Below are 20,266 nucleotides of genomic sequence, written 5' to 3'. Positions count from 1 at the left end.
AGATTACGTTCAAAGTGACGGAACAGTGAGAGACCAGGGCAGAGCTCCCTGTAGATCTTCCTAAACACTCCACACGTTTCCACCCCTCTGGTGTCCCAGAGTTCCAGGGAACAGTGCTGGAATGAACAGGATTCTCTGTTACAGCCCGGCCCCTCGCATCTGTTCGCTAAGGTTATACAGACACGGTGCAAAGGTTTACATCCCAATGAATGGGATGGAAACTCATGCTCCCAGGGATGGCTGTGACACACGCCTTCCAGGGTGGGGCTGAGAGCCGCAGGCGGTCGCCACCAGTGGGAGCACAGACGCTCCTCTGGGCACCTCGCTCAGCACGCCGCCCTCAAAGGGGACTGTGTGCTTGCGGCGGAAAGTCAGACTCAGGGGATGTACGATGTCGTTCATCAGTGCTCAGCGCCACACAGCCAACTAACCACAGCCACACGGAATCTGCCCGCTCGGTGGCCTCGACACCATCACCCCAGCATGGCTGATACCCGAGCGTGTGCGTGCCTAGGCTGTGTGTGAATGCCTGGGGGCTACACGTGCACAAGGGTACATGGCCCGGGGTCCCGGCTGGAAAAACCGGCCTGTTGCCGGAAGACTCACCATGTTCCCCAGACGTCTCAGGTCGCGCCATAACTTCCTAAGGTACAGCCAGTCCTGTTATTTTTAAATGGGTTAAAAATAAAAACTGATAAATGCATCTTAACACACAGTATTCCCTTCAAACACGTGAGCTGCCAACTACCCAAGTGTAGCCGCATCCCCCCAACCACACAGGTGCGGACGAACCCCCCAACCGGGCAAGCGCCGTGTGGGCAAGCCTCCCAAACGACATTCGGCAAAGCAGCTCAGCTGCGGCAGAGCCAGCGCGCACGGGTGCCTGAGCGCAGAGCCGCTCAAGGCCAGACAGCGGCGCCCTTGGCCTGCAGAGCAACTGGGAAGGAGGATGAGGGGCTTTGGGGACACGGATAATGTTCTTAAAAAAAACCTGTGGGTTACAGGGATATGTTTACTTCCAGGTAGCTCGCTGTTCTTCACTTGTGATATGTACATTTGGATACTTTTTTAAAAACAAGTGATATAATGTGTTGACCTCTGAAGGGAGTAGGTCTCCAGCGAGCGAGTTCTGAACGGAGGAAATGCTAACGATTGAAACATTGTCCTGTTAACAATTTCCATCAAGAACACTGTTCGGGTACCCGCTTCGTATTCTTCACCTGGACACATTATAACCTTTCAGGGAAACCATCTAAGAGCCCCACGTTTCCCGTTTGGATCGGGGCAGAGGGTACAAAGGGCCCAGGAACCCAATGCTCGCCTCGGTGACACAGGACAGGGCTTCTGGGTGGGCGCCACAGCAAGCAGGACAGAGAGCGGCCAGTGAAAGTCTGTAAGAGGACCCTGGGGCCCGTTCCCAAAGTGGGGGTGGGGGGTGGCACCAGAGTCCCTGGGGACACAGTGAATCTGTAAGGCTGTGAGCTGCTTCCTTGGGCCGCGGCACCAAATTCGAAGTGGGGCGGCGAGGAAAAGCCACAGAGAGCCGTGGTCCAAGCCTGCACCCACGGTAACCATCGGAAACTGCGTTGGGTGCCCCTGGCGTTCTCTTCACATGCACACGCTGCAGCTGCCTTCGAAGCCACTGGGGAATCTGCAAATACTGAACACTGAACATTGGATCCATGGCGGTCCCTGGAGACAGCACTTGCGTGCATGTCGATGGGGTGTCCTTCCTCGCTATACCTCACAACCTGTTGGGACAGCAGGTGGGGCCTCAGAATGTCGATGTCAAGGATCCAGAGGGCTCAATGTTTGCAGCTTTTAGGTCTGAAAATGTGGACACTTGTCCTGCAGCCATCACACCGTCACAGGTGTGACTACCAGCTACTTAACTCAGGCGGCTGCGGCTCCCGGGCAGAGGAAGCTGTGCGCCCCGTTTGGGCGGGGAGCGCCAGGGGTCCACTCGCGGTAGAGGGCAAACAAGCAGACTGATCCCACGTCACTTCCCTCCTCACGCCTGGTCAGTCTGTAATTAACTGGGGGAGCGGCCCCTGCGATCTGGGACCAGGACCGGATGGAGAGGCAGCCCGAGACTGGGAAATCCGTTCAGGAGCAGAGGAGCGTGGGGTGGTTTTCAGACGTGTTCTCGGTGCGCTGCGTCGGGCACTGGGGTCCCGCTGCGGCTCCGTGTGGGTGGGCACCACGGGATGCCCGGCGACCTTTAGCGATTCTCCTGATTAAGTGCTGTTGTACGACCAGATTTGACTTAATAACTCCAGCAGACCCGGGTGTTAATAACTTCACAATTCATTGCTCTGCTATTTTTAATGCACGTGAAATTCAGTACAAGTTTCGCTGACTGGTGACTTCCATGAATCACATAAATTAGAGGGTAACAAAGGCACACATCGGCTTTTGTCAGCCCAGATGCACGATTGAGCACTAATCACTTCAATATGTACCACAGCTTCTCCGCCCGGCGGTTAAAAAGCCTTTCCCTTTCTCAGCCGACCTCACAATTGAATCGGTGATCTCTGCCTTCGGGTAAAGTCTCACCCTGAAGGAGTCTTCATTGGATTACCAGGATTGGGCGGTCAGTACTGCTTTTTCAAGTTGGCCAACTCTGCTGGCGAAAGGGGTGTTTCAGTGAAAACATAAGCAAAAAAAAAAAAAAAAAAAAAAAACCCCGCAAATTTGCCTTTTAGGGAGAAAGTGCTTGTTTCATTATTATTACAAAATCAGCTGCCCAGGCATCTGATCACTGATTTCCAGGAGAAACGGCCGCACACTTTGCAGGCTATGGGGCTGAACGTATCACGGAGCCAAACTGGCCCCAACCAACAGGTGCTTTTCCCTGGGGCGTGTTTGGTTGACTTTCTAACAAATGCATTTTTAAGGGAGCACTGGAAATAGTTTCAGAGGTTAAAAGATAGCACCTTTCTGTTTCTAGGGGAAAATTTTGGATTGTGTCATCTGAGTCATGGTTTTTGAGAGGGGATTTAAATCCACAACTTCACGTCAGGGTTCAAATGTGTCGCAGGTGAGTTTCAAAGACTGAAGGGTGAGGGCTGGCCTGGAAGGGGAGCGCCCGACACTCGCCAGTCCAAGTCCCGAGTCTCACGTCAGAGACAGGCCCATGGTGAACCTGCGTCTGCGAGAGGGACCCACAGAGCTCCGTGCACTTCCTGCAACCGCTCTGTGGCTTTGGGGTGTTGGCTTCAATCTGGGAGAAGAGTGGAACAAAAGCCACTCGTCAGAAAGGAAGAACGAGGAGTGAGAGATGGGCGGAGGGAAAGCTGTCATGTGAACTCTTTGATGTTGAGGGTCCTGGACACCTGTTGGCGGGCAGGTCTTGCCGTTCAGGGATAAGCAGGTGTGGGGGGTACTGCCGTGTTGGTGGCTTTCAGACCCTCCTCCATGGGGCACTGACAGGGATGGACACGACTTCAGAGCTCAGAGAACACAGCCGCCTCCCTGCACTCAACTGGTGAGCAGGGCGGGCAGCTCACTCATGGAGCCCACAGCGTCACAGGTGAGTCAGAGGAGACTCACACCACTCATCACACGCTGGACGACCAACACACCCACTCAAATCTGACCCCCATGTGTTCCACCATGACTGGCACGCACAGCTGCCTCTGTGCCGCCCCGTGCCCGTTAGGGGTGCGTTGGCACTCCTTCTGTTCTGGAAAACAGAGGGCGAGAATCACAGACACGCAAATACAGCAAGTTCAGCCCCATTTGTTCATTACGGGAGCTGGTTCCCCACAGGCCTCACTCAGCACTCTGTGGTCTTCCTGCTGCCCACCGCACGGAATTCTCTGCCATCGCGGCTTTTTTTAACAAGACGGGCCACGCAGCCCAGTCCTGCCTGGATTCCTTCCCCACAATCAGAGTCTGTTGTGAGGTCCGTCGGTGTGCGGTGCGGGCGTTACACTGTTTGACGTCATTCAGGAGTGGGCCCCACACGGACAAACAAGAGCCCCTTCAGTCCCCAACACAAGTCAAAAGGAACGGCTACTCCCACTCACGTTTGCACGGAGTGACGTCCCTCCGCGGTGTCACATTTGACGGACCGACCTCGGCCTCCCGGGACGATGAGGCAGCCGCAGTACCAGATATCAGCTCTGCCGCTCCCCGGTCTATTTTTAGCAGGCTGTCGAACGCAGGGCCCCCCAGACAGCTCTGTGGAGCGCGTGCCCACACGCCCGGCTGTGGCCACTGAACTGCTCTGTGCCCTTCTGCACCCTGGGCACTAAGACGGGGCCCTGTCTTCCGTTTCTGATTCCAGGATGCTCAGCTGACACTTCTATGCATCTTTTCCCCTCCGCATCTGCGAGTTTCTGAAGCCTTAATGCACATGGGCAAGATTATGTCTGGGGATAATCTTATTAGACAATTGGGGTTATTTAAAATTTCCCCTTGTAAATTGCTTTACAGACCTTGTGGAGGCTTCCGAAGGGCGAGGTTCTGAGCTGAGCGGGCCGGGTCCACGCGGGCTGCGCCTTCGGTACCACAGCGCGCTGTGGGGATTCAGGACGGCCTCAGCAACTTAGTCCAAACTGCTGTGTCTATTTCCGCTCCTGGGGCATTTTGGATGAGTAATGTGACAGATACCAGTTACACCACTTTTTCCCTTAAAAGACGTCATTGTTTCCCAGGTAAGGTGGAGTCTTTCAGATATTTCAAGGAACACCTTGGCCTTTCTTGTATTTCATAGGTATTATTTTTACAGGTGGGTAATGGTGTCAGAAGAGAGAAGCTATGTATTTGAATCCTAGAGGACACTCTTAAACTAAAAAATGATGTCAAAACAACTCACACCGGGAAGGAATTGAAGTACTAAAATGAAGCAGTCGTCCCTGGCCGCCCTGCGCTCCCTCCCCTCCCCCGCCACACAGAACCCACCACCTGGAGCCTTCAGGTGTTAGGTCTCCATCCCCGGTGGCGCCCAGGAAAGCAGCGGCTCTGCCTTTCACCCGTGGCTCCCACACAGCCTGCACCGGGAAGACCCTCTGAGCGTACCTCTGCCGTCAGCACCAACAGCCATCGACTCATCTGCCTGAGACACAGGTACAAGCACCTGCTGTGACTAGCCCTCTCTCACGGGCCAGGGACACAGCTGGCATGCAGCCCAGGCCCGGCCCTCACTGCACGTCCCCTGACGGAGGGAGGAGGAACAGGTGACACGCCAGGTGCCGATGACGCCTAAGAGTGCCCGGCGAGTGAAAACAAGGGCCTGAGCGGAGCGAGACCATGTGTCAGGACCGCACACAGCGCTTGGAAGAGGGGCCATGTCAGAAGGGACCAGGAGATGAAGAAGGAGGCACCCACGGCAGTCCTGGTGGGAAGCTGAGGGACGGTGGCAGAAGCGTCCTCCGTCGGGAAAGCCTGGCGAGGAGCCCAGTGCAGCTGGAGCCCGTGGGGCGCAGGGACCCTCGATGATGGGCAGGCTGGGACAGTGACTGGGAGGGGTGACCCAGGGCAAAGTCACCGATCTGTCCCACGTCTCGTCCCAGATGAACCCCAGTGCAACAGCCAATTATGTCCAGTAACGTGGAGCAAGACGGCAGCGAGCCGTAGTTCGTCCCGAGTGTAGGAGATGAAAAGCCCTTGCCCTCCAGGACTTGAGCAGGTACTTCACAAAGGCGAGCAAGAGAAGAGCCTGCGAACCTCAGAGAAGGGGCTTGACTTGCGGGGTCACCGGGCGGTACAGACAAAGAGCACAGTGAGGGGGGGGCGGCCGAAAGGAGACTGGACAATACCAAGAGTCGATGAGGGTGCAGAGCGGGTGGGCGGACGGCTGTAGATTGCTTAGACTGTGAATCGGCTCAGCCACGTGGGGAACTGTCTGAGAGCTTCCCCGGAGCTGCGTCTGTGGGCTCCCACGCCCAGCACCCCCTGCCTAGGGCTACACCGAAGCAAATGCGTCTGACCTTCGACAGAGACGTACAAGAATGCTCACAGCAGCACGACTCACACCGGCCAGAAAGCAAAAACCACCCCGTGCCCTGACACCGAACGGCAAGTAACATTTGTGTGCTGTTACGAAGTATCACATCAACCTAAGACTGTGCAGTCAGGGGGCAGCAGACTCGGCTCCGCTCAGGCAGCCTGGGTGAAACAGACATGACACTGAATCCCAAACGCCAGAGTCAAGGGAATACATGATATAAAGTTTTGTTTAGGCAAAGTTCAAAAGTGCAATCTGCAGTGTTAGGGGTTAGGGTCTTTTTCCCTCTGGGAGGTTGTGACTGGGGCAGGGGTCAAGGTCGCTGTGAGCTGACGCTGTTCCAGGGGCCTGTTCCACGATCGGGCTTGTTTTGCGGGACAGGGACTCAAGCTGCAGCCAGATAAACTGCATGCTTCACCGCATGTCAGAGTGAATAAAAGTTCACTTAAAAAACTAAAATTCTCGGCCATCCTTAAAATCCCACCAATTTTGGAATTTCTACTACTTCCAGTATGCCAGCCCATTTATTAAGTTATTATGCTTTTATTAAAGCACTTTATGTCATGAGTTGGGAAAAGAAAAAGCAAAAAATTAAAAAAATGTACATATTACAAGTACAATTTTCCAGGACTTTTTGTTTTTGGTACTTACATAATCTGTCACTTTTCACATGTGAGTCATCGAAAACATTTGCTGTTTCGTAATTTCTTTGCATGATAAATATACGCCGTGAGATGCGGAATTTACTTGGCAAGTTCTCCAACGTTCTCCTTATGTGAACTGGGGTGTGTTGACTCAGCTCACTGGGCTTGTAACCGTCCAATTTAAAGCTGTTCGAAAGAGAGATCAATTGCAGAGATGTCATTCTCCACCTACCACTGAGGTGGAGGCGGGGGTGCGGCCCCTTCCTGGTGGAGGTGCCGAGGGAGGGGGCTGTGGGGCCCTGGGGAGGGTGTTTTCTGCAGGGGAATGGGTGTGCTGGAAGAAGCAAGGGTCTCCTCTGGGACACAGCCCGGGCGGCAGCAGCAAAGCTGAGACCCATCAACAGAGCCCGAACTCACAGCGTCACCCGTGTTTGGGGCAAATAGACCCGTGACTGTCCACATTCCAGTGCCACAGAACAGAACTCACAGACTTAGAATAATGGGCCCCATGGAAGGCCCGGAGGTGGGACATCGAGGTCCCTCACAGTGTCACCAAGCTGTCCAGGCGGCCTCCCCCGAAGCTGGGCTTCTACACAGGTGCGATAACACCTGTGCTCGTTTTCACCAGATTGTTGACGGGGTTCTGTGGGGAGACACAGAAACATCTCCCGTATTTTGGGGGGCACGGCCCCTTCTCTCTCAGCCCTCCCCAGGAACTCGCTGGCTGCCCCAAACTTGACAGGGCCTAGTGCAGGTTTGCCGAATCCTCTCGTCGGGCTTCAGCCCTTTACGCCTGCTCACATGAGAGTGTATTTCTAAATCTGTTTTCACCATCACCCCCGCTCCCACATCAGCCTCAGAAAAAAAGCACATTACATTCAAATGTATTTAAAATTGATGGATTGATTGATTTAACATAAACTTATGTTCAGTTACTCCCTAAGGAGAGGTTGTCGTCTGGCGTATCAGATGCAGAAACACCCCCCCATGCCCACTAAGAATGGGGGTCCCAGAGGCCATATCTGTTGTCCCAGAGGCCAAGACACTCGGGCAGCTCAGTGGCCACAACCGATGACAGAGGAGTGGATAAAGAAAATATATATATGTACACACACACACACACACTCGTATATACATTCGAACGCTGTTCCGCCATAGGGGGAAGGAAGCCTGCAGTCTGCCAGGGCAGGGACACGCCCACGGGGTCCGTGCTCATGGAGGCGCTTCAGATGGGGAAGGCAAGCCCTGCAGGGCTCCGGCAGGAACCCAGACGCACAATGTCCGTAGAAACAGGAAATGGCAGCTTCCAGGGCCGGGGGAGAGGAAAAGGGGGGCACGGTCAGGGACGAGCGTCCACTCATAATCAGTCTGGGGTAATGCGCAGCTGGGGGACTGAGTCATCCCCCACCCCCCACCGCCCCGAGCGCGGACACGTGACCTGGCGGGGAGGTTCGCGTGGGCATCGCCCAGCGGCAGGTCTGTCCGTCAAACTGCCGCGGGGCGCGCGGTGGAGTACACCGTGGGGCATGTCAACTATCTCAATTCAGCTAGAAAAAATCAATGAAAAGGGACCCATGTGCTCCTGGGTTGGGAATTATGGCTGCATCCCCCCCGCACTGCGGATGGGGGGCGCATCGGTGGGGGGAGGGGACGCCTCGTTCTGACTGGCGAGCGGCTTCCAGACGCAGAAAGAGCGGTGTTGACTCACCCTTCTGACGGTGTACCATCCTGCTCCCCCGTACCAAGCAGAGAATGTGCACAGATGCAAATATTTACAAGTTTCCTTTATCACATGCATATAAATATTAAGCCTGGATTACAAGTGGTCTTTTTAAAAAAATATTTCATTTGCATGTTTAAAAGAACTCATGTTTGGCCCTGGCCTGGCGGCTCAGTTGGTTGGATCCCTGGTCACCTGGGTTGCAGGTTCCATCCCCAGTCCAGGTGCGTGCAGGAGGCAACCAACGGATGTTTCTCTCTCACTCGAGGTTTCCCTCGCTCTCAGCCTCTCTCTAAAATCAATAACCATGTCATCTCCTTGGGTGAGGATTAAGAGAAAGAATGCCCATTACAGCCTGTCTGCCCTGGGAATACTCACATTCTCTGAAAGTTGGTAGGAACATTTTTATAAGATGCATTATCAGCAACTAATGAAGAAGGAATAACGAGGAGTGAGCCACAAAGCGCGTCGGAGCACTAATTAGACACGCACAGAAATGCTTGCTGGTGCCTCTCCGACACCTGCTCGGTGATTTCCAGGCCTGGCGTTGCTTCATTTAGCAACCGCGCTTAATTAGGAGACTGAGTACAACTAAGTAATAAACCCAGGACGCCGGCATGCTTTATGTTTTCCGCTTTCCACCTCCTGCGCACGTTTCAGGACTGGCAATTCCATTTACAAGGAGACCGGTGGGGTGGCCGTCTGGGCTCCCTCCAGGCCGTGGCTGACCGTGGCCCTGACTTCACTTCAGAGAGAATGGCGACAGGTGGTGGGAAGCTGTTCGGTGGAGGCGGCCGGGCACTGCCAACGCCATCCAGGTGGGGCTTCTCCGAGGCCAGCGCCCATTTCTCTGCTCTCAACACAAACAGTGTCTCCAGGGTTCCTGCCTGCAGGGGCTCCGCCATCTCGAGGGCGCACTCTACTCCTGAAATCTGACCGTGAACACAGTGGAAGCATCGGTGACCCCGCCGGGCTGGCCACTGCCAATGGGGGCCTGTTGTTTCTCAGACATGCTCCAGGGCCAGCGGTGTGGGCTCCACCTGAGCATCATTCAGGGTGCCGGCCCTGGCCCTGCCTGAGACCCTCTGCGTCGGAGCCTGGATTCTCCCGAAATGCAACACCACTTGAGGATGCATCTTCCCAGAGCACTCCACTACGGACAGACAGACAGACAGATAGGTGGCCCACTCAGCCGGAGCTGTGGATCCTGGACACACTCCAGGGTCTCAGTAACAAACTGCCCTTTGTCCTTCGCTCACCTCAGGGCTTCTGCCACCTGCTCCTGGGGGACGCTCTGTGGCCCCCCTGTACCATTCAGTGTACTTCATTCCTTCAATAAACTTCAAGTTTTACCTCCAAGCAATTTCTGTCCCCTGTGTCACATCGAAATACGTCAAGATTGAGGAATAGCCCCCTTGGGGGACCTGGTTTTAAGAGTTACTTGTTGTGGTTTAAAGGTGATTCAAGACTTCTGCCCAGAGAGTGGCTGCCCATGTCAGCAGCTGAAGTTAGTCCCAGGCTGAGTCCGGCGGCACCGAAAACTGAGAGTTAGAAATGAAGGGTGGAGAGACGGCCTGCGATAGAGGGAAAGCGAAGAGAGCTGTCAGAGAGAACGGGGGGAGAGACTGGGGTGTCTGAGGATGCGCGTCTGATGTCAGGCAGGACTGGGGTTCATGGGGCGGGGACAGCCATCCTCAGATGGGGGGGTGAGGTCACAGGGAAGGGACGGGGACAGGGCCCCCTTGCTCAGACCAGGGCAGGGTGGGAGGCTGCCGTGCTGGTTGTGGGATCATGAATCCAGGCACGTACTTGTGTGTGTCTTTCTGCAGTGCCACTTATTTTATTCCAAAAGTATACAAACAGCAAAGAGGAGGCTGGGAGGCGAGTTCAGTTCTGCACAAGAGCAGAAAGGTCAGCCTCCCGCAGGCCAGGCTCTCTGCAGCCGTGTCCAGGATGTTCGCTTTGCGGGGAAGACGTTGGAGTCAGGGGAGAGAGCGGGATAAGTGCCTGGAAGCACAAAGCCCAGCAGAATGAACCCTGGGTCCTGCACTCTTCTCGACTCAGCAGGAGCCGGCCCAGGGCCGACGGGCCCTTGCTGAAATTCCTCTGAGAGAAAAGATATTAGAGAGGACCTGGATTATGTTATAACTTTAAATTTAAATCAGAAATTTAACGTCTTTTCATCCTGCCCCTGTTAATGCATTTTTCTTTTTGGTGAAGATCATAACTTCCTCTCAACATTGTAAGGGGACTGACTCCTGGGCAGGCCCACAAAGGAGACGCGCGTCCTGTACCAGCTGTGGCACTGAAACAGCCTGAACCCCTGTAATCTCTGGACCACGGCTGCAAGAAGTTAGTGATTTCTGAAGGACAGCTCTGGGTTTCTAACAAGCACTTCATCCCCGACAAGAACAACATGTGGACTTAAGACGAAGCCACACGGAGGCTGTGCTGGGACAGAACCCTCATCTGTAAACACAAGATCTCCGGGAGCGTTGATTTTACATCGGCGCGGAATTTCGCCGCAGACTCTGCTTGTCATTTTGGTGTCACCGGGTCCCCAAAGACCTGCTCTGAAGTCGGTGCTGCTGATCACATTAAAACGTGCTGAGGCCACTTGGACAAATTAAACTATGTCAGTTCATTAAAACCAGAGGCGTTACACGGCCCTACAAAGGATCACAGGCACTAGACAGGCGCACAGGCAGCGTGGAGACTTGCTTTCAGGAACTCCGTGAGCGAAGCTGCTTTTTGGTCTGATGTATATTTTGCAGGGAGGCCTGGGGATGTCCATCGGCATTGGGTGTGCCAATCACTGGACCCTGCGATCTCATCACCAGAACCCACACCTACGACATGCCCACAGCTTGGCCAGGTTCTTAGAAAAGACACAATTGTCATAGGGAGGAGAAGAGGCCACTGGCTCGCTTCCTGCCTTTTTTAGGATTACGCAGAGAAGTTTCTGTGAAAGTGTTCGTCCCAGCCTCTAGCACGGGTCTGGGCTAAGGTAGGAGCGCAATAAAATGCGGTATAATGGATCCTTCAAAGTGCAGAACCTGACACAGCACCTGGGGTGTTCTCTGGATGTTCTCTGATAGTTTCCACCCTGAACATGCCCACACTGCCCCTTGGGAGGCCCCCACGCTGTCACAGGTGAGGGGGCCATTGGCCAAGGGTGCTGAACGTCTAGCCTCTCATTGGGGCTCCGACACTTAGCCACTCAAACCCGGCTTTCCTTTGGTGTCTTTCTGCAGAGGGGGGGTAACGGCACCCGCCCCCCAGAGAGCAGGCACTGGTCACCCTGACGTGGGACGTGCAGCAGCCTCCCCACTGTCACATGCGCACACGGGGTCACACACCCGAAGCCCAGGAGCTGGTCACACCCTGGTCCCGTGGCATTGGCTGTGCTGGGGCTGCAGGGACATGCTGACCACAGAGGCCCTCCGTCTGTTACACCGAGGCGAAGCAACGGGACTTAGTCACTGTGGCTCTCGGGGGCCCTGAAAAATCTGTCCTCGAAGCACACGTCTGGTAGGGCAGTTACAGCGAATCGCTGTCACGGTGTCCGTAATACAAATCGCGTTGAAGGAAAATGTACCTGCGGCTCCTGCAGAGACGTGCTAAAATCACAGTGGTCTGTAGAGTGAAAAGTCGAAGTTCCTTCTTTCCCTCCCCACGTATACCCGTTATGCTCGGTGTGTTTTCTGAGGCACGAACAACCATGGACTAAAACGGGGCTTCATATCGGGTTGGCCAAAGTCTGTTACATTTTTTTCCATAAAAGACACATTTTTCATTTTCACCAGTAATTTTATTGATTTGGATGTTTTGAGAGTGTCAGCTGTGTCCTGCTATTGGCTTCTAGTGGGCAGAGGCCAGGGGTGCTGCTCAACACCTTCCAACCTATCAGACAGCCCACGGCAAAGGATTGTGTGGCCAAAATGTCAACGGTACAAGAAACTTCGCAAACCTCTTTTGACACATTCAATCTGTCACAGCACCTTCTCCACACACTGCACAAACCTTTTTTTGCATTCCAGTTGCATTTTGACCTTTCTGGAAATAATAAAGCAGGCTATGCCGAAAATGTTGCTACGTTCCATCTTCAAATCAAAAAGGCTACACAAAAATTCACCGATTTTATAATTTTTTAAAATGCGCACAGCTAGGACAGCTGTCACAATACAGTCTAACAATTGTTTGCAATGAAGTCAGGGACAATGAAGCACTTTGAGCGCCGCCGTACGGGAAAAACGTCAGGGACTTTTTGGCTGACCCAATGTCCTTTAAAACAGGACCAGAGTTCATGTTCTGCTTTGCTCTCTAAATTCCATAACACGTCTCAGAGTTGACAGTCTGTGTAATTGCCACCAGTATATGTCCCGTGTCGCGTGGCTGCAGAAACAGACAGGCTGGGCTTCCTTTGGCTCAGGAAGCAGCAGTTTCCAAAGGTGCACAGCTGTCAGACGGTGAGTTATCCCCCGTCGTGCGTGAGCGAAATGCATCCTGAGCCCTCGGGTCCTGGGGACAGAATGCCCTCGGAGAGAGGGGGGCGAACACAGCACCCCAGTCACTCTGTGTTCAATGAGACACAGAAGCTCCTCGGGACACGTCAGCAGCACGCAGAGATCGAGTGAAAAGGGGAAGCAAGGAGCTCTGGCGGCAGAGAGAGCCATTTTGGGGCTCTTTATTGATCCTTGACCTCTCGCCTTAGGGGGCGTCTGAAAACGGCAGGGACATGTGCCATTGGTTGGCACGGAACCTCTGGTGCTGCTGAGAACACAGGCTCAGCAGCGTCAGAGGTCACACGGAGCCACACGCCAGCAGGTGCTGTCACGGGGCAGTGAAAGGACATCGTGCCCCGGTCTGTGGTGCGGGCTCGGGAGCATGTGGCATTCGGTGTGGACAGAACGGGCGGCGCAGTGTGGTAATCGTGGCCTCTCCTTTGCCGACACCGCCAGATATGACTTCCTGACAAAGCAGCAGCGCCCCGGACGCATCTCCCACCGAGGCCGTGTGAAAAAGGCCATGGGTCAACCACAGCAGTCACGTTAATGGCGGTTCACCGACTCACCGGCGCAGACTGCCAGGCACGGGAGGCCTCTCCCACTGACAGAAGAGACGGTCTTGGGTATAAACAGCATTCCCCCCTTTACACGCAAATGTGTCCACGACTGGTATCTTGCTTCAGTGGTTACAAATGTTAGGACACACTGACCTTCTCCCTGAAGAACAGAAAGCCGCCAATGAATTTGCGAGGGATTTGGAAAGCAGCTTGTAAGATTACACACCTTTTTCAATCACCAGATAAACATCGTTAGGCTAAAAAAAAAATCCTGCCACAGGTAAAGCATCAAACATTTAGGACCTCCTCTGAATTTTTAAAGCTGCTGTATTTGGAAAATAATTCAACACAACCCTTTAAAATAAACTCAATTTGAAAAACTAACCTGTGCAGCTGTTATTATTTTGATAGAATAAAAATGAACTTTAGAGCAAAAATAGTGACTTGATTTAAGGGAAGGGTGGTTTCCCTGAGTTTTGTTGACAATGACGAGTAATCTACCCGGAGAGAAGACGACGCTTATAACGTGTGATGTAAATGAAAACACCAGGTGTGCATGAAATGAAACTCTTCCTGGTGGCCGACAGTTTTGTTGAAGGACCTGAAACGAGTTGGCCAGTGACTTGACTTGGGGTGACCACGAGAAAACGCACCAAAGTGAGACGCGGCCCCCCTCGCCGAGCCCCTCAGCCTCGTGCAGCCGCCCTGGGTGGGCAGACAGGCCGCCCCATCAGCCCTGAGTAGCGAGGCATCAGCCACGGCCCTCTGGACCCGAGTGGAAGGGGTTTCTCAGGTCACGGCTCCCGGGCTCAGAACGACCTCCCACTCCCTGAACCGGAGCCCTGGGCTCTGCGGGTCTCAGCCAGCCTGTCCAGGCTGGGCAGAAGGAACCCCTGCCCTAACGGTGGCCCAGGCACCAGACGAGGCTGAAGTCCCCACCAGCCGCAAGTCAAATGCCCCCAAATGCAAACACGTGACGCGCGAGGAGCTGCGATCCCTCCTCACCGGTGCACTCCGCCCCTATTGCACGGAAATGACCGGCTGCACGGAGCATGCTCAGCTCAACCCCGCCCCCTCCGAGTGCGGCCCGCCGGGTCAGAGACCCAGACTGCATCTGCCTCCTGCCTCCTCGCGGGTCGACCTCGTCGTGGGAGCTCCCTCAAGGCCGGAGCCACGGCGTTGGCTCCTGGCCAGTGAGCCGTCCCACCTCCAACACCCCCAAGCCCCCAAGCAACCCCACTCGTTTCCGTCCACTGCCTGTCTCCGGCCCCGAGACCTCCCCGGGCGACCCCACCGGCCTCCCGCTGGCCTCCCCCGCTCAGTCCACGGGACACCGCGGCCAGGATGGCTTTTTTAAGTATTTAACTCATATCACTCTTCTGCTTAAACATGAACTGGTTCCCCGCTTCACTGCGTAGAAAATCCAGCTTCCCGATCATGTCCTCCAGGTCAGCGGGCCGTGGGCTCCTCCCTCCTCCGACAGTGTTCTCTCCTCCAGGAATCTCCTTGGGCCTTGGCGTCGTGGACCCGACAATTGCCGTCTGCAGCACCGGGGCCCTGACTCCCAGATGGTTAGAAAATGCGTCCTTGGGCCCCTGGCTGGGATCCCCTCCCTCCCCCCACTTCTCGCCCTGCGAGCCTCCTGCCCCCTGAGCTCACTGCCCACTGCCTGGCCACTTCCACCCCGGCCTGACCCTGCTCAGTACCTGTGTGGTCCCCGGCTGACACCTGTGACGCCTCTTGGGACAGGAGATCTGTGAGAACACAGCACAGGGCCGGGCCGGCAGCTCTGTCTGGGCAGCGTTCTGACCCGCCTGGAGCCGAGTCGGGTGTCAATGAATAATGAGACACACGGAAGGGAGACAGGTCCAGGGCTTTACTAATAAAATGACAACAGCACAACCCACACAACTGTGTGGTGTCTCTAACTAAAGTCACGTCCTTGTAAGGCATTTCTTGAAAATGGCACAGTTCCAACAGGAGGTTAAGCAGGGATACGGCAGGGAAAGTGGTAAAATCAGGAGGGTTAAAAAATAAATAAAACTTTTGTTTATACGGACACAGCACAAGGAAGTTCAGGAACAGAATGATTTGCTTGTGGAACTGATTTCCTGTTCCCAAAGTCGACAACGCCCTATCAGAAGCGGTCCTTTACCCACAGGCCACGTTCGAGACAATTGCTGACCCAGCGTCCATCGGCACCAGCAGCGGCTCCCTGTGCTCTCCGGGGTCCTGTGCCCGCCCGCTCCGCACCCTCCCTGAGTGGCCGCGCGTCAGCCTCAGCGTGCGGGTCAGGGAATCTGGAACCCTGGGTGTCAGCAGGTGAGGAAACGAGAATATTCGGGCAGGTTGTCTGCTCGGCTTAGGGGAGCAAGGACTGCTGGGGCCCCCCTGCTGTGCGGGCTCACTCAGGAGTCTCTTTGTGACTGTCTCTCATTTCAGAAAGGAGCGGTGGACCTGTATGCCGTTGTTTAAGAGAAAAGACTTCACGGTCCCCTGTGTCACGCAGGGACGTCATCCCCTGGAAGCCGGTACAGGAAGCAACAGGGAGGGGAAGACAAGGAGATGGGACAGAATGATCCAGAACTCTCATTCATTCATTCATTCATTCATATTATTAATCCTTTATGCATTGATCGCCCCCTGAGCAGGACATTGCGTGTCAGAGACACGGAGCCGCACAAAATCTTCCCGGGCCTGGACACAGCCCTGGCATCCAAGGGGACGGGACGACAAGCCAATAACAGGAGCTCGGACGACTTCGACGCTACACAGTGTCGATGGGACCCTTCCCGAGAGTCAACGTGCGTCTCGCTCCTGAGCAGACAGGGCCGTGCAGAATAAACCGCCCCGAAGCTGTTACGAGATGGTGGAAGTGGTAAAAGCACAATTCTATAAATCATCTTAGTATAGAGATAACGGGAAAAACTTTTCAGAGGAAAGTAGAAAAATCCATATTACCATGAAACAAGAGAATAGGCTTCCCAGAGCGTGGCTGTTTACAAACCCATTCTGCTCCCCAGATCACGCGGCGCTGCTATTTACTGCAGACGTGAAGCTGTCAGATTAACGCGCGTCAGCCTGCGGAACCTCGTCCCCGATGGCGTCGTTCCCCCCGAGAGCCACCGCCTGACAGACAGCTACGACAGAGACAGAGTCCCCTTTCCAGGCAAACAGTCTAAATTTGATTTCCGACCATCCCTAAGGGTGAAATTAGGGTCCCGACAAGAGAGCGATGGACTGTCCAGCAGAGCTCTGCCACACGGTGGACAGTCAATTACCCCGCAAACCGAGTGACATTTTTATGCTGACGAGTCACAGGGAAGGCATCTCTGTGGCCTGACGTAGCTGCAAATGTAAGGTCACGGCCACAGACCCAAGTGCTTGGCAAAGCATTTCCGCTCCTGAAATATGTTTCCCCTTCGCGCTTTACAGGCGACTGTATTTCCACCATCACCCGTTATCCGGGTGCACCTCCCTCCATCGGCGCCCCCACAGCGCTGACCCTCGCACGGGCCTGCCCTCGAGTGATCGCCGCGCTCGCTTTCCGGCGTGTCTGTTGTATGGCCCTCCCGATTGCAGAGGCTATGTGAAGAATGCACGTGACAAATCCCGTGGAGAAAGGGAAGTCAGTTAAGCACAGACAGTCGCCAGGGCTGAGATCTCGCTCACCTCACCCTTGGGCTCCGTCTCGGAGGCTGGCCGGCTCTCGCGGCCCCTCCCTGGCACGTCAGGAACCCCTGACCACTTCTGACGGGCCCCCACCCTCCCTCAGGGTCTCCTCTGCCTGCAGAGGCAGATTTGGCTTTGCTACCATTGCATTTTTCCAGTCCCATCCTTGTCCTAGTTTACGTGGACCCGAGAACGATTTAAGGTCAGAGAAGGAAAACCTTACACTTTGAGCCTCTGTCTCTGGGAGCCGACAAGGGACACCAGCCTGGTCCCCGTCGTTGGCTCCTCAGACCAACGGGGGTGGGAGGGGCGGACTCTCGCTGTGAGACCCCTGCCCACTGCCATACCTGGACCTGCAGCCAGGGCGGGAAGCCGACTGGCTGAGAAGACGATGTGTGGTCACAGACCCGGACCACAGATTGCAGACCTGGCTTAAGGACCCAATTCCACATGTCGGCGGGCAGAGCCCCACGCCACGGAGACTTGGAAACGCAGCGGGCGGAGGCAGCTCTACAACTCAAACCCTTCCCCCGCCCCACATGCATCAGTTTAGGGGTGAGAAACACAGAGAGAACCTGGGAACCGGGAAGAACGGCCACTTCTCTTCTGTGCGTGGAGGCAGAGGGGACCGGTGTCTGCGTCCCCTGTCCTTTGAGGACACACTGGTGCTTCCCATGGAAAGGACTTGCTGCCCACCAGCCCTCCCGAGTTAGGTGTGAATCAGCAAGGTGGCTGCTCTGTGTGCTGACGTGGGTTTGGACCCACAGTTTCTCCCCCCCCCCCCTCCGTTTTTCTCGTCTTGCCAGCACAATGCGGAGAACACCCCTCTGTGATCCAGAATGCATTCTGCGGACTTCCCGCAGTCTCGGGATGCTGACGTCTAAAAGGCCGTGTTTTAGGGATTCCCATTCTTCCATAGCCCTAATCACGGTGTCTTTTACTTCGCATGTTGTCTGTCTTAAGATGTGCTTCTTCCTGTCTCACCCCCTTTCACTCACTCCTTGTCCTAGAACGCCGGCTACCACATCATGAGGCAAAGCTGCAGACGCCTCAGCCCGGGAGGCTGATTCCAGACGGCTGGGAGGCGTGGAAACTCCCACAGAGAAACATGCTCCAGGTTGAACCGCGGCTGCCCTGCCAGACCACAGCCAGACAGCAGCCAGACTGCAGCCTGATGCAGCCGGTGGCAGGGGGATGGGGAGGGACCCGCGAACAGTCCCCACCATTCTGTGATGTGGGGGGACTGTCCGCACACCACCATCCACCGAGCTCAGCGTCGCTCGGGGCCCAGGAAACAGCCAAGGGAAGAGCCAGCAGGATAGGGCTGCTGGGGCGCCCCAAGGACATGCTGGCCCCCGTTTTGTGGCTGAAGAGCCACCTGGGTGTGTCTGCTTGTGGGAAAGCGACTCACCTGCCAGGAAGAGACTGATCTGAACGTGCCCCCGAAACACAAACCCAGATCGGCACGTTTCACAGAGAAACTTTCCTTCTTACAATCACAACCTCAAGGCCAAAGCTGGTGTTCTCAAGTCGGCCTAACCCAGGCCCTCGACGGCACCCCCAGACTCGGGGGTGGGCCTGAGGAGAGGCCGCTTCTGGGGTTTCTGTCGCGAGGACGGGAAGGCCTCTGAGGGCCCGTGCACATTTTCGGGAAAGAAAGCTCTCAAACGACAGGCCCCGGAGGTCTGAGCAGGCTGCTCGGGAAGGCGGAGGCCCGTGTCCTCAAATGCACTGTTTCCCTTCGACACCCCAGCCCGTCTCAGGGGAGGGTCGCTGACAGGAGCGCTCAGGGACCGAGGGCCCGGAATCGCGCACCCGGGACCACAGGGGCCCTGCTCCAGGCCCGTGGAGGACAGAAGGCCGCTGCTGTCCGCCCCCAGGAGCCCGGCTGAAGGCTGCGGGCGGCCCTGCTCAGTGTGGCCCTGGCTGCCGGTTTCCACCTCGAGCCACGAGCAAGACCAGCACGGGACCCACAACAGCAACACCAGCTAGGGAGTCAAACGCACGGAGAATATCAGGTATTCAAAGTGATACCGACCTCCTTCCGGCAGGTTCTGGGTGCAGAAGGGCCGCCTGGGCTCCGAGCCGGGAGAGTGAGGGACCCATTTCTCAGGTGTGATGCCCAGGTTACACGCATTGTGCTGTGGAGTTAGCGCACAGTAGGGCCGGCCGGCTCACTCCACCGCACAGGTGAGGACGGGGACTTGCAGGGGCCGAGGGCTTTGCTCAGGGGGCTGAGCAAGTAAGCAGGGCGTCAGCCCCGGGAGGCTGTGGGCCCCAAAGCACGTAACGCCAGCCATGCCCACACCTGCTCTGTCCTCCCGTCGAAAATTCGATGCAGGTGGACCTACAAGGCCAACCACTCAGCTCTCAGCTCAGGTGATGCCCTGCCCGTAGGGTCCTCGGATCCGGAAACCCCCAGACCAGTCCCTCCCCGCTCACTGGGTCCCCGCCCTGTCCTGGCGGGGGATGGGGCACTCCCTCACCCACCTGGGCCCACCAGCTGCATCCTCAGCAGAGAGCTGTGGCCAGAATACCCTAACCCAGGACCCACTGGCCTCTGCCAGAGCATCGGGACCTTCGGGTTTAAAGAAAACGCTCTTGGAGGGGATCACACGGCTTTCCAGAGAAGGGGCGTGGAAACGAGGTTCTGAATCTGTGATCTCATCACGCTGTTTGGAAAGACCTGGCTCCAGATTCAGCCTGAGCTTCACCCGCTGCTCTCTCTGCGAGAACCTGTCGTGTCGATGTGCATCGGCCGCCGGAGTTTTCTTCACAGAGTGGGGACCAGGCAAGAACGGCCTTGCTTCCGGCAGAGAGCACCCAGCCAGGGCTGGGGGACAGCCATGCTTACTTTCTGAAGGGACAGCGTGGCCACAGGAGCTGAGGTCTCCCGGCCCCCGCAGGCCTGTCTGTCGCTGTGGGAAGTGGCCCTGCAGGTGGAGGGACCCGCTCCAGGGGAGAGCACGTGGGCCTGGGGACTGTCCCCAGGACCCCCTTTGCTCAGCACATTCCTCTCCATCAGGCTCCTCAGACAAACAACCGGAACCTTCTCTGCCGCCTGGACCAACCCCGACCAGCTCCGCGACTCTGCTCTCAGTCACCGCGGGTCACAAGGAACACCCGAGGCCACAGACGGGCCTTTCTCACACACAGACAGCCGCAGGAAAGCGTTCAGTCTGCGACTTAACCTCTTTCCAAGCAACAGACCC

Source organism: Desmodus rotundus, chromosome 8 (assembly GCF_022682495.2).
Source record: "Desmodus rotundus isolate HL8 chromosome 8, HLdesRot8A.1, whole genome shotgun sequence".
Taxonomy (NCBI): domain Eukaryota; kingdom Metazoa; phylum Chordata; class Mammalia; order Chiroptera; family Phyllostomidae; genus Desmodus; species Desmodus rotundus.
The sequence above is the reverse complement of the archived record's forward strand: the minus strand, read 5'-3'. Positions refer to the sequence as shown.